Below are 15756 nucleotides of genomic sequence, written 5' to 3'. Positions count from 1 at the left end.
TAATTTGGCAACTGATTAAGTACAGTTATTAAAGTGAAAGGGAAGAAAGAGATTTATTTAGCTGCAAAGAAAGAATTTAAAAAATTCAATTCAATTTGAATTTCCGTATTCCATTTGTTTGTAGCTAACGTTTCCCAATTAGAAACCACAGAATACTGAACCCAGAGATGAAGTATGTGTGAGAACACGCTAATCTGAATGTAAACTTTGTCCTTAATATCTGTACACAGAAATCGAGGCCAGACCAGTTAAGCCAACACAACAGGGTAAATAGTTTTGAAAAGTACTCACATTAGTAGTTCTTTTTTTTTTTTTAAGACACGAATGACTTGGCAGTTCTGAGCTTATTTGGCTAGTAGAGTAGTCATACTATTAACAGAATCTGGAAATCCAGTGAGTAGGCTAATAAACTGATTGCTACTAGTCATATGTTCTTTGACTCTGAATGCACTTGGACCACCAAAGCAAAATGAACAAGAAACAATATCTTTCTTCTTTTTCTTCTCCAAGCATAAAATTGTACTCAAACTACCAGGTCAAAGACACGAGAGGGAGTTGCAGATGTTTATAGCAAATCGAATATAAAAGAGTTCGAAGAACAGATTATGTTTCAGAAGTCCACGTTTAAGTCTATTCATTGCAAGGTCCATATAAAACTATGCAAACACATGGACCTTTCCTGAGTTAACACTGTGCTCACAGACACCTGATACTGAGGCTCAAACATTTTTTAATTCCAATAATCACTTTTGTCTCTTACTCCTTTTTGAAGATTGTGTGGACACCATACTTTTCTCATTCTGCACGTGAACCCTCTTTGGCTTTCAGAATTATTCCTGATTTCAAAGATTTCATCCCCTACCCAACCATCACCATTTTTCATAACTCTCAATTATTTTATGATCTTTTATTTTTAATAAAAAATTATCTCTCTTCTTACCAGCACTTTTAGTATTTCCACTGAATTTTCATATATCACACATGATAGGACTTACGTTCATGAAGCATGACAACACCTTCTACTAGCAAGTACTGTGACAGACAACACTAAATGAATGTACACAACTGCCGAAGTCCTCTCTTGTTTGGGTGCAGAAATGAAACAACTTTTTTTTTTTTTTTTGCGGTACGCGGGCCTCTCACTGTTGTGGCCTCTCCCGTTGTGGAGCACAGGCTCCGGACGCGCAGGCTCAGCGGCCATGGCTCACGGGCCCAGCCGCTCTGCGCATGTGGGATCTTCCCGGACCAGGGCACGAACCCGTGTCCCCTGCATCGGCAGGCGAACTCTCAACCACTGCGCCACCAGGGAAGCCCATGAAACAACTTTTGATTTGTCTATGAAAATCAGTAGTTTGAGAAGTTCATGAGTACAGGTGACATGTGTGTACTCTGTGGCCTCAGGCCTTCCATCTCCTGAGAGCATACAGGAAGTTAGTCTTTTCCTGCAGGTCAACCATGACAGTGTAAACTAAGCAATTCAAGTCTTTTCTCTCTCTGTGAAGCGAAGAGACAGGCTCAGTATGATAAATATTTCATTAATGTTTGGACAGCATCTGAATTCCCCCATATGAGAAAATCACAAGAAAGATCTATGAAAGCATTCTTATGAGGGAACTTCTCACTGAGACAATGCATCCATCCCACAGCTCACCTGCCTCTCTCTCAGGACTTGGGACTTTTTCCAGGCTCAGATGGGTGCCACGTGAGGGTGGGGTGGGGACTTTCTTCTCATCTCACAAAGTCTGTGCTGGGACAAAGCCCAGCTGTCCACAACACTTTTCCCATCCAGGGAAAGAAGCAAGTATTGTAATATTCTCTTTGATTTATATTCCTCTTCGTAAATTTCTTTTATTCTTTCCCTCCACTACTTAAGTGTTACTTTTCTTTAAATTGCACTGGTTCTGGATGTGCAAAGGAAGGCAGGGTTTAGAGGGAACTTCAGGGTCTTAAAAGGCATCAGTTAGAAACCTAGAAATTAAATGACAACAACAACAAAGCAAATTGTGAGGCTGGAAATTGAACTAAAATATATAGGAGAATAGTTTGCATGCAATATAGTATTGATTAATTGTCTTTTGTTCTAGAAAGCAAAATTTTAGAAAGTTTTGTATCTAGAACAATGTAAGTTGCATGTTCCAAGTCCAGTATTATGGATGGTTTCAGAGAATTGAGTGAGACTCAATATTTAATCACGTTTCACTTTCCCTGTAAGGTTAAGTGGAAATTTGAGAAAAAAGTCTCTTTTCTAAACACTCAGATTTATTAATACAGAGAATAAAGAGCAATAGGGAAACCTATGTAAAAATAAAAATCCATCTAGATAAATATGACTCCATTTTTTAAAATCATATATCAATATACTGGAGAAAATTTAGGCAATAGATTGCCTATTGACAGTGACTAGTATCTTCAAGCCAAAGATTTGTGTATGGTTGTGGCATTGTTTTGTGTTAATACTTGAGCTTTTTTGTTTGTTTGTTTGTTTTTTAGTTTTATATAACTAGTAACCACATGTTCAGGATTTTGTAGAACTGTCTTGATTTAAAACAGCTCTCTCAACAGGGTGATTTTGACCTCTCTCCCCTGCCCCCTGCAGGGGACAATGTCTAGAAGCATTTTGATTGTTACGAAGGGTTGGTGCTAATGGCATCTTGTGGGTAGAGGCAAGAGATGCTGGTGAATGTACTGCAGTGCACAGGACAGTCCCCTACAACCAAGAATTATCCAGGCACAAATGTTATTGTAATAGTAATATTCAGTGGTAATACTCTGGCTGAGAAGCCTTGATTTAAAATATTCTATCCCATCGTCTTTCTGCATGCTCATCAGCTCATGTAGTCTGGCATTCCTAATCTGGAGTTCAATAAGTGTGATCCAGTCATTTTATTCTACAGTGGGCTCCACTTAGATCAGGTTTACAGCAAAAATACTTAAAAAGTACAATTTTACATGTAAAATTGTTGCCTAATATAACACATAAATTTATTTTTCTGTTTTAGTCCAACTCTGTGTTAACATTTTGATACAGTTTGTGCAGGCTTATTAAGCCAGTTCGCCATGGAAAACACATTCTAAACTGACAACAGAATGTTTATGCAAACGTAGGTTGGAATACCAAGTTAATAATTTTTATTACAAGAACATCTCAAAAATTTAAATCAAGAATTCCAAGCTCCAAACCATGACTTTGTCTCAATAGCATTTCATTTGCTCTGGCTTTCACAACTGTATAGAACAGGTACTGACATTCTTCAGCATGGACTAAAGATCAACATTTTACCCAGTGGTTGCAGAATGACTGAACGTACTGTTCCTCCTTTCCAGGTCCTGCTGTTTTACAAAGAGACCATTTTGAGCAACACGTACCTGATAGTGGGTGTGCAGCTGGGAGCTTTGAGTGGGTGTGAATAATCTTTCTGTGGGTTGAGTTGTACCCAAGAACAAAGTAAGACCTGAGCCTCAGAATGCAGCCTCTGTACTCTCTTTTGAAGAGTTTTGTTTATCTTTAGGTTAAATAACATTCTAGAATATGTAAGCAAAGTCCCTGAGGCACACGGTGTAGTAGAACAGATTGCACAAAACTGAAGCTTTTATTAGGCAAGCTGTGTGACTGGTGCTCAATGGACATTCCAGTATCATATGCATTTTCAAAAAAAAATAGATGTTCTAGCAGTAAGCTAAATTTTGAGGCGCCACAAGTGGCATGTGGGATCTTCCCGGACCGGGGCACAAACCCGTGTCCCCTGCATCGGCAGGCGGACTCTCAACCACTGCGCCACCAGGGAAGCCCTGTCCATTTCTTATCGTCAATACTTTTCATGGATTCTCTTCCTTCTTCTTTTGTCTTCTTTTGGGTTTACAACTTTCTGGTTTGACAAATTAACAAACACATAACTGAAATAAACTTTTCTGTGTTTATTTCTCCCTTACTTCATTGCAAGTATTGAAATATTCAGTGTAAGACAGTATATGGCCTTGTGGGGATAGAAGATATGTGGCCTGTAGTACTTGTTCCAAAGAGAACTCTGCACATCTGCAAAATTGGCTGACTAGCTCTTAGAGAGGTGCAGAAAGATAGATTCCCTTAAAATCCTCCTTTCGCTTATGTGCTGCCCTCCCATTTTAGCTTGACTTCAAATTTCCACCTAGAGAATCACTGTTATTCATGGCTGCAAATTTACCTAAGCCAATTTAGCTGTTTAGCAAATGTCAGGTTTTTTTTGGTAAATGTCAGAGAGGTAGGGGTAGTTACTGATTTTCTGCCAGCCTCTCTATGAACTAATGGCCAGATGGTTAGTTACAATGAAAGCAAATCTGAGACCAAAGTCTGCCAAAGGTCCCTGCATTTATTTGTGAGCTGTCATAAAAACTATCAGAGACTGTTCTCAAAGCATGGAGAAACATCTATCCTTAAACCTTCTGACTAGTACCATGCATGAAAAGTTTACTTTGAGGAGGGTGCAATGGTATTTTTTTTCTTATTTTTTATTACTATTAAGATATAATTAAAATACAATCATAAATGTTAGTTTGTTGCATTTTGATAATTTTATATACCCATGTAACCACTGTTACAAATAAGATACAGTTCGATATGTTTTCGTTCCCCCCTCCCCGGAAAACAACCCGATGCTCCTTTCCAATTAATCCCCTCCCCCAACAACTGTCTGGTTTCCATCCCTGTAAATTGGTCTGTGTGCATTTACATTTCATATAGGGAATTGTATTCTAAATAAGTTTGTAGTTGATTCGGGACAGAATTCCTCAGGGTCTGCCAAGTCTTTCTAACCAACTATATCTTAAATATCACTCATTTCACAAATGAACTATTTCTTATACTCATTATACTATTTAACCAATCCACTGGCATAGATTTCAATAATACATGAATCAGCTCTCTTGAGGAGTGTATTAAAGTTTTCACACCTCTATTACATACTTGGGATATTGATAGAGGAAATTGTGATGACCTTGCCCCTGGCTTTGCCTGTTTTCCTGAATAAATCCCACTCACCCTTAAATGCACAATTCAATAGCCCTTTGTCACCATCAAAGCAGGGTTTATTGTTTCTTCCATTTCCCATGGTTCTTTGTAAGAACCTTTATCAAAGCACGTATAAACAGTGAATTTACCACATAATGTGCTCTTTCTTGGCATGTAGATTTTCTCTTCGGAAGTCATATCTTAGACATCTCTGTATTTTCCATGTAAATCACTGTATCCTCCAGCACAGAGCGCTAAATAAATATTTGTTGCAATGATAAATGGATAGATGGATGACAGATGAATAGTTAAAACACTCATGTGTTATCTGGGGCTTTTTCAAAGAGTAGTTTATCAAGAATTCAGGACATTGTCGAGTTTTGGGGAAAAGAATGTCTTCATTGGGGGAATTTCAACCACAAATACTCTCTGGATGTGTGGGCCAGAAAGATGCCACCTCATCGGGAAATATACCTCCCTAGGGCACTAAAAAGATCTGGATGATGATGAATTCTATAAAAATAAATTTCTCTTTTCTCCTGATTTTTACCGAGGGTTTACATTGCTTCCTTGCCATGACAATTCTCCTTCCTTCCTGCCTTAGTCTTTTTTTTTTTTTTTTTCCGGTACGCGGGCCTCTCACTGTTGTGGCCTCTCCCATTGCGGAGCAGAGGCTCTGGACGCGCAGGCTCAGCGGCCATGGCTCACGGGCCCAGCCGCTCCGCGGCATGTGGGATCTTCCCGGACCGGGGCACGAACCCGTGTCCCCTGCATCGGCAGGCGGACTCTCAACCACTGCTCCACCAGGGAAGCCTCCTGCCTTAGTCTTTATATGAGGTTTATTATATTATTGGAGGATATGAGGTTAATCATGTCAGTGAACTAGCTAGAGTTCATTGCAAGATTTTATCTCAGAGATATTGAGATGACTGGCTTAGAAAGAAAAGATTCCTGGAAAACAGTGATTTGGATACCTGTGACCATCTCCCTCCTAGCCACAACTTTTGCTTTCTGCAATGGTAGATAAAGCTTTCCTCTGAACAGAAAATCATAGGTACTGACATATCTTACTGGACAAAAAACTCAGCCCGGGTTTTATTTGCTTCGTGATGCATCAGAAAACATTAAAATTCTCAGTGTCTGTGGCAAGTTATCAGTTAATTGATCCTAACTTGGCATAATCACAATTAATTTTTTCTTAATTTTGCACATAGGACATGTGCTCCTCTGTTAAGTAGAGAGGAAATTTTTATTGCCTAATAGATTCTTAGCACTAATTAGGGTTATACAGTTATAGTTCAGTGAACTAAAGAAGAATCCTACTGAGAAAATCAGCACACTAGTCAGAGTTTTCAATATGAAATGGAAAAATGCCTTTACCCAAAGAACATCAGTCTTTTACCTCCCCTTCTAACTCAGAGAAACATTCCCTTTCTAGCTACATACTCCTCCTCTGCCTCATCTTCCAAACTCATGACTCTCTCCTTCTGCCCTGGTCCCCTTTGAACTATTTTCAAACCAGATGTCAGAGTGATTCTGTTAAACTGCACATCAAATTATGTCACTCCTTCTATGAAAACTTTGTAGTGACTTTCCGCCTCAGTCACCCCTAAAGCCTATCACTATCACTTTATCCAAGGCTGTAAGAAAAGTGGACCTCGCTCTGGAACAAGAGACTGTTTCTTCCAAGTCTCTTCTCTATATAAACATCCTTGAGAAAATAGCCCAGAACAAAGGCAGTCAGTACCTCTGACCACAAGATGTGTGGAAATGTGAGACTCATGGAAAATTATTTCTCAGCAACTATGCATTTTGTCTGTCTTGTTTGTTGTCTATATCCCCCATTACATTTTAAACTCCATGAAGTTAAGGGCGTTTCTCTAGCCCCTAGAAGAGTACCTAATAATAGATACTTAACATGTGGTGTTGACCAAATGAATGAATGTCTAGTCCTTCACTAGAGGTTACAAAGGAAGCTGGCTGACAGAACCCTCTTCAGTTCAATGATGTGAGTATGAGGCAGGCTTCTATCCCAGATTGAGATATTTGATAACCGATTCCATCTTTTTTTTTTTTTTTTTTTGCGATACGCGGGCCTCTCACTGTTGTGGCCTCTCCTGTTGCGGAGCACAGGCTCCAGACGCGCAGGCTCAGCGGCCATGGCTCATGGGCCCAGCTGCTCTGCGGCACGTGGGATCTTCCCGGACCAGGGCACGAACCCATGTCCCCTGCTTTGGCAGGCGGACTCTCAACCACTGCGCCACCAGGGAAGCCCCGATTCCATCTTCTACTGCTTAGAAAACTGTCAGGCTCATGGTAGGCATTCTGTAATTATTTGTTGTATATATATGATCTATTATTGGATCATGTGATTACAAAGCTGAGAAGTCCAAGATGTTCAGTGAGCAAGCCGGAGACCAGGAGAGCTGATGATTTCAGTTCCAGTGCAAATCCAAGGGTCTACAAACCAGGAGAGCTGGTAGTTAAGTTCTAATCTGAGTCTGAAGGCTGGAGAAGACCTATCTCCCAGCTCAAAGATAGAAAGAATTCTTTCTTACTCAAGGTTTTTATTCTATACAAGCTTTCAACAGATTGGATGGGGCCCACCCACAATGGAGAGGGCAATGTGTGTTCCAGTTGCTTAGAGGAGAAAGTGAGGGGCAAAGGTCAGGAGACGGGGTAGTCTGTAGGATCATAATTGTGAGTAGGAAATCACCAGGGTGAAGAGAGACTGGGGTGGAGTACGGAAAATGCCTTGGGGTTTCCTACCAGGTCTGAAAGATATGGAAACCTAGTATGGCACTCATGGAAACTTCTGTGTTCTTTTCTTCTGCTAACCCAGGGAAGGCCCTGAGGAGAAGACTTCCTCTCTCAGTTTGTTCTCTGTGCTGGGAATTTTAGACTGGAGCCCCATCTCTCCAGATAACTACTACTTTCTTTGTGATACCAAGGGCCTCAAACTGGAGTGGGGAAGGGGGACAAGTGTCCATCTACTGAGTGAGGGTGGAAACCATATCAGCCCAAGGGCAAAATTAGGACTTCTCTATTAAGTACTTGGTCCTACATATATCCCACAAAAGGCTCTAACTAGAAATGTAATAAAGTTTTATGTTTAGAAGTTAAAACTTTATTTGAAAAACAAATCTCATCTCATCTAAGAAGCACCCTGACAGAGGTACCCAGAAATAATGTTTAACCAAATATCTGGGAATGGGTCTCAAAACTGGCAAATTCTGGTAACTTGGAAGTGAAAGAAGAGAGACTGTCTCCTGGAGTGTATATCCAGTTGAGTTTGGAGAAAGACCATTGAGACCACGCTGGGCCCAGTCAAGATGACACACAAAACTAACCATCATCATTGCTATAGTTCCTCCAATTCTTAACAGATACTAATAGATAAATAGCGGTGTTCCAAGGATCTGGTGAGTTCAAACCACTGTGTTCCGGGTCATCTTTACCACACAAAAAACTTATGTGGTCAAAGGTGACAGAGGGTTAGTCCTATTCAGCAGATCATGGCTGTGGATGGTGATACGAACAAGCTCACGCTAAACTAACTGAAAATAAGGAATTCAGAAATACAAGGAAGACAAAACAATTATCTCTAAAATGTAGGAAGGATGCTATAAAGATAATCTTGATGTGTTTGATTGCCCATGAAGTTGCCATAGTGACAGAAATAGAAGCATTGTGCGCTGCAAAAACAACATCTCCTTGACTTGTTTTTATTAGATATCTGAAACATTGGAAAGTGCTGAGGTAATGGGACCCAACAACAGGCAAGTTCTGGTGGGTTGGGAGTGAAAGAAGGGAGATTGTCTGGGTCTGGAGAAAAATGGGCAAAGACAACGTGAGGACAAACCACCAGTGTAGCTAATAGCACTGCTCAGGCATCATCCAGCTGTCCTCTTTACTCACATGAAAAGCCATGAAATCTGCTTGCTTTCTAATATCTCTTTTTTTTTTTATCATGGACAAATGAAATTTTTAACTCTCTATAGTAACTCAATCATAGAACTGCATCTCATTTTATTGATTTCCTTGGACTTAGAGACATAGAATATTTTATTTCAGATTCTTTTCAAATAGTTCTTTTACAGAAGGTACTACTCAATATTTGATTTTTTTCCCCATATAATACAGTAGTGCCAAAAATAAGTCAGAGTGAAGCTCTAAGTAAACAAATTGTTAGAGCTGTTTACTGTCTTTAAATGAAGGTGTTTGGCAGATAAATTACAGTTTCATATGTACCATCTATTTATTTAAAGAATACATTGCAATCATTATCCAGGTGTCTTGTAATAAAAAGTTTTAAAAACAGTCTGTACTGTTGCTTTTTCATTCTGAAGGAATCAGAATTTTACATGTTGAAAATTACCCAAGGTTATTTTTCTTCTGGAAAAAAAACTGGCTTTGACTCATCAAAATCTCACAAGACTTCAATTCATTCGAAGCGTTAGCTTCCCTTTTGGTAACTTATTCGTGATTTATTCACTCCTGAGAGTGGCCAATCTCCTAGGTAGAAATGACTAGATTTCTAGAAATGGTGCCTCAGTGAGTCATCATTTTGGCCTGAAAATCCCATTTCCAGGGGTAGAACATCAGGGATGGTGGCACACCCATTATGAGACATATGTCAGTAAGAACTGAAGCATTTGTGCATGAAAATTTTTTTCCTGAAGTTTTTGGATGTAAAAGAGAGAAATTGAACTAAGTTAAGAGTCATTCAGTGGCGGTGGTCATGTACTGTTTTGTGGAACAGGATTAGGCAACTACAGACTAGCAGTGCTCCAGGGATTGGTTCCCTATGGGGTAATGATATAGGCTTGGAGGTAAGACCAGAGTTCAGGACCTCCCAAAGCCAGTTACTAGGGAACCGAAAATCCAAAGAGCCAGATGGCATGGATTACAGAATTATTATTGTGAATGCGCACTCATGATTGGGAACCAGTTAGAAGCAAATAAGTCAGATAGGGACTCAGAAAGTAAATATAAGACATTCTGATGAAATCTGGCTGATACAGACTTGCTGGCTGAGTTTACTTTAAAAAAAAAAATGGCTTCTTATGGTCCTCATAAAACTCAAATAATACTTGTGGGTATACATTTAAAAATTAAGGGGAGGGGCTTCCCTGGTGGCGCAGTGGTTGGGAGTGCGCCTGCCGATGCAGGGGACACGGGTTCGTGTCCTGGTCCGGGAATATCCCACATGCTGCAGAGTGGCTAGGCCCGTGAGCCATGGCCGCTGAGCCTGCGCGTCCAGAGCCTGTGCTCCGCAACGGGAGAGGCCACAACAGTGAGAAGCCCGCGTACCGCAAAAAAAAAAAAAAAAAAAAAAAATTAAGGGGAGAATTGACGTCTTTGCAATATTAAGCCTTTGCATCCATGAATATATATCTTTACTTATTCAAGTCTGTTTTAGTATTATTCCTCTAAAAGTCTTTCTATCTTAGGTCTGTTCCTGGCTTCATGGTGATTTTGTTGTTGCTGTTGTTTTATAATGGAAAGGAATTTTGTTTCTATTACATTTTCTAATTGATTATTATTGATGTATAGGAACCTTAATAATCTTGATGTTGACCTTGTATCCTGCACACTTTGTGAAATTTCCTGTTAGTGAAAATTCCACAATAATCACATAGGTAGCCAATATATATAATTTCCTTCTTCATTTCCAGTATATTGCATTGGCTAAGATTTATAATCCAATAGAGGAATTATCTTCATTTATTTTTTAAATGTATTTTTAAAAAATCATAAATGTTGAATTTTATGAAATGCTTTTTTTCCTGCATCTGTTGTTATGATTATGTGGTTTTCTCTATCATCTGTTCATTATGTAATACCTAATAGTTTTCTATTATTGAACTCTTCTTATATTTCCAGAATAAACAGAATTAGGTCATGATGTATTATTTTATACACAACTTTACTCATTTAGATAATATTTAAGATTTTGGCATCTATATTTTTGTTAGATTGGTCCCTAAATTTGATTTGGTTTTAAAATGTGCTTTATAAATGTAGGTCTGTCTTTTTCATTCCTAATAGTGTTTGTGTTTTATTTATTTTATTGATTAGTCTTTATTTGTTTTTTGGCAAAGCATATTTTGATTTCATTGGTCATTTCTTTTCTTTTTTGCCTTTTATTTCACTAAAACCAGTTCCTAACTTTATTATTTTCTTGCTTCAACTTTTCAGATTTATTTTGTTTTACTTTTCCTAGTTTCTTGAGTTAAATGCTTAACTCATTTAGCTTTTTAGGAAACTCAGTTTCAAAGTACTTTCCTTTTCAAAGAAATGAATTTGTACATTTTTCTTTTTAGTACTTTCATTGTCATTTGCTTCTAAGTAACTCATAATTTCCATTGTAATTTCCTCATTATCCTATGAGCTACTTAGGGGTGCATTTTAAGGTTTTAGTGTGTGTGTGTGTTTATACACATGTGTGTTTTCATATAAGAAAACAAAGTCTGTATAACATTAATCGAGATATTTTGAGACATACTCTATTCTCTAGTTTCTATCTTTGGCTTGTGGTTTTAAGGCTGCTTCTACCTATTCTTATAGTACAGAACTAGGTCTTAAATTTACGGTTTAAAGCTTCTTCCCTGCTTTAAGTGGAGGATATAGAAAATCTAGAGACCAGTCCTACAGGTCTCTTGATTTAATACTTGATCCTAACTGTATCTCTGTTGCTTGCCTTCCTAAGTCAGCTGCTCCATGGAAACAGTAACCCTAGGAAGTGGTTGGGAGTAGTTTTTTTGTTGTTATTTTTAAGTGTGTTTTATGGGATGGAAACACCTTTCCTGTCTGCAAATTTCAGCAGTGGTCACTGACTCACCTGGACCAGTTTTTGGCTACCTGCTCTCAGGAGCTGAACTCTTGCCTATTGCTGCCTACGCTTGGACACGGGGCTCTGATGACCAATGGCTTGCGACCCACTCAGTGTCTTGAGTTTTTTGTTTATTTGTTTATTTTTAAACAAATAATGATAAAAAAACATTTTTTTAAACAAATAATGATAAACGAAACATTTGTTTTGTTTATTTGTTTCTGATTCAAGAGAAATTTTATTTTGCTTTTGATCCTACTATCCCATTTTGGTTTTTCCTTTCTATATTTTATTCCTGTGTGTTCAGATCAATGGGAGTTCACCAAAGCTTTTCTGGGTGGTTTTTTTTTTTTTTTTAAACTTTTGGAGTTAAAGTCACTTTGAAAGGGGCACAGTCTCTACAGTTAGATGTACTCCACAGCCTTCTCTCTTACTGGCCCTAAAAGCTTCTGAGTGTGCAAATTCTTATGTAAAATGCAGTTCTTTAAGTTTCCAACTCATAGATGCCATTATTTTTGACTGATTAGTATAAAGGATTTTGGAAAAATTTACTTCACAAAATATCACCGCCCGAATTTTGCCTGCATATAGCTTTACTCCCTTTAGATTGCAAACAGAGTATCTACAGAAGAAATGGTTAATGGCTAGTCTCAGAGTCTGCATAAGTATTGGGAGCAATAAATGATCTTTTAAAGATCACTGAACCTTGCTTGGCCTTAACTCCCTCATCAGTTAAAATGAGAGAAATGGATTTATCTGACCTTTGAGATTCATATAGGAACATGGCTGGGTCTATATCCTGAATCTGAGTAAAAAATATAATAATACTAAACAGCACTTGAGAGAACCTACCATATGGTGTGTAACTGGGTGTGATGCTATGTCTAATCCTGTTAATTTAAAATTCTTAAAAAACCATTAGTGAGTTGGAAGACAGGGTGAAAAACATATTAATTACGTGGGCAAATGATGCCCCATAAGGAGGTGTTGGAACTGTGAGGGAAAAGAGAAATGACAGGTGTGGTTTATTACCTGTGCATGGCCAAGAGAGAGCAAAGGACTCGCTGACTGATGCACACATTATGTTTGTTACTCTAGCACAAATTTTTCTTAATGAGCCAGATTCTCCCATTGTTTAAATTGTTCCCTTAATTCTTCCAAGGCAGTTGGCATACCATGCCCTGGAGTCTCAAAACTGCCTTTGATGTTATACTGATGTCCCAAAAGTTATACTTCTCAAAGCGTAGTTTAGGCAGTTGAGAAGATCTGACTCAATTTAATGTTTGGTTTTAAGTACCAGGGGATTTTGCACGATATCTTGTTTTCTCCCTGGAGAGTTATATTAATTGCAATAGGAACACCAAAGTGGTAACACACTTAGCATTGTTTATCTCTGCATTAGCACATGGAGGACCTATTTAGCTAGTGGGGGCATCGGAAGCATCATTTTCAGTTTCTAAAGAAATCAAATTTTATTCCCAGTCCTTTGCATTTCTTAGCAAACTTCTCTGTAGACTTAATGATCTATTCACCTTCTCAAAAGAACACTAAGTATTAATAACGAAATATCCCAAAGAGACCAACATTTTGTTGACTTCTAGTTTTCCGAAATTTTTACATTTGCTGATTATGACATAATTTTGGTTGCTTATTCTTTCATATTTGTTGTTGTTGTTGCTGCTACTGTGTCGAACGTCAAAGCAATTTCATAACTTTGACTGGCATGCTACCACTTTCTGGTACCCTGAAATGTTTATTTCAGTACACATGCTCACAGTTGCCATAGCTCAAGTTAAAGACTAATATATCATTCTGTTATCAAATATTTGCCCTTCACATTCCTTTCCGTTCCCCAGGTTTTGTTTTGTTTTAATTTTGACTGAAATGAATCGAAGTTACCCCTTGGGTAACTTTACCCCCCAGCCCCCATGAAAAACAAGAAGACAAGTTCTTTCACTTTTAAGTTTTACAGCTATTCACTATATAGTGTAGCTGAAAGGAAACATCAAAGATAAACTAAACCACATTTAAATAGACTTTCGCACATTTTTATCTGTATTCTTTTCAAGGAGAGAGAGAACAGATCTTTTGCCTTTCTCTTTTCTACTTTCCTCTTTGAGTGGCCATCGTCAAACATCCTTTTTTCCATTTTCACACATTAAGCCAGTATTTATCTGACAAACCATTTCTTCTCTTTTATCTATCTTATTTTGAACACAAGTAATGCGTACTCATTTATACATTCCTGAATAATATGAATTCTTGAAAGCACAAAAAAGATTCAAATCTAAAACAATAAAATCCCCCCAAATTTGTACTCCCCTGAGGCACCTACTTCACCGTTTTGCATGCTTACGCACTGTCTTCTACAAATCTTTTCTCATATACACGTGGTTCACAAGGCTTTGATCAAGGCTCAGTGTGTTCACACTCAACAATGTGCTCAGCACATAGTAGGAGTTGAATAAAGGAATGAGAAGTAAAGGATGCACTTCAAGATACATTTGTGGTTCTCTACTTGTTTCATTACATTTTGCTTTATTTGATAACTTTTACTAAACTCACACTTCTAACATATGATGGCATAAGATTTCTGCTATCCTCTTCTCTTCCCTTCCTTCTTTTCTTCCCTTCCTTTTACAGGCTGAAAGCATGCCCGTGTACACACACACACACACACACACACACACACACACACACACACACTGCCACCACCACCACTACTATCACACAGCAGAGTAAGTATACTTAAAATTGTTCACTCATTTGGAAAGTTCCAGTAGCACAGAAATGGAGATCTAGAATTTGCAATATAAATATCAGACTTATATGCTCTAGTGTCTTATATAGTTTATTAAATTTTATGTTTAAAACTTGCTCTAAAAGTAAATAATAATAATTAGAGGAAGAATTTCATGTAGAGATAGAATGAAAGGAAATTCTGAAGGCTCAAAAGACTCTGCTAGTTACTATGGATCGTGTAAATGTGGCTGCTTTCAGAAAAGATGTTAGAAACTTTTAGACAAAGCTGTAAAGGAGTTGACTACAGAAAACTTCTTCATGATTACAGTATCACGTCTTCTTGCAAACGTGGGCCATGAATGCCCTCATCTGTGTGCCTACTTTGGAGCTGTTTGTCTTTATAGGACTCTACACAGCTGCCAGCTAATGCAGACCCTTATATGCAAAATCGGACACTGATATTTCCCCCCAAATGACCCTTCGATTCGTAAATTATATGAATGCGGGTAGCACTATTCATTTATAAAATAATGCAGCTATCACTTAGTAATGCAATTCAAAACATCCTTCACTTTAATTAGCCATTTCCAACCCCATTACATGTGACGATGAAAAGAATAAAAATTGATTACACGAGGAGTAAAAAGTGGGCAAAAGCATTTCCCGGCATGTTGCCTGCCTCGTGGCAAAATGATGGAACTGTAGCATTTTATTTCCCATTGAGGAGATGTTTCTTGCTTAGGTGGCCTGTTTCTGATTAAAAGCATGTTTGTAATATTGCATTTCACTTCCATAAACAGAAAAATACGTTCTGTGCCAGGAAAGAGTCTGGTACTAGCTGCAGAAACAAAGGAGATGTTATTGTGGCAAGACAGAATATCCCTGCTTCCAAAGCTGGTAGGATGGCTGGTTTTGAAAACGTAGCACATCTTGTCTCTTAGCTTCTAATTTGTCTATATTGGGTCAGGGATTAAAGTGGTAGTGGTAACAATAATAGTTGCAAAGATAACAATAATAGCTCTAAGTTTTGGAACTTTTTCGAGTGTGTTACATTACAGATAAATATATTATCTGTAATTGTCAAAACAACCTGGAAATGTGGACTTATTGTCCTAATTTACAAATGTGGGCTCTGAGCCTGAGCCCAGTTAAGTGACTTCCCCGAGGTGGGCAGTGAGTGCCCAAGCCCAGACTG

Source organism: Delphinus delphis, chromosome 3 (assembly GCF_949987515.2).
Source record: "Delphinus delphis chromosome 3, mDelDel1.2, whole genome shotgun sequence".
NCBI lineage: Eukaryota > Metazoa > Chordata > Mammalia > Artiodactyla > Delphinidae > Delphinus > Delphinus delphis.
This window is presented reverse-complemented; position numbering follows the sequence as displayed.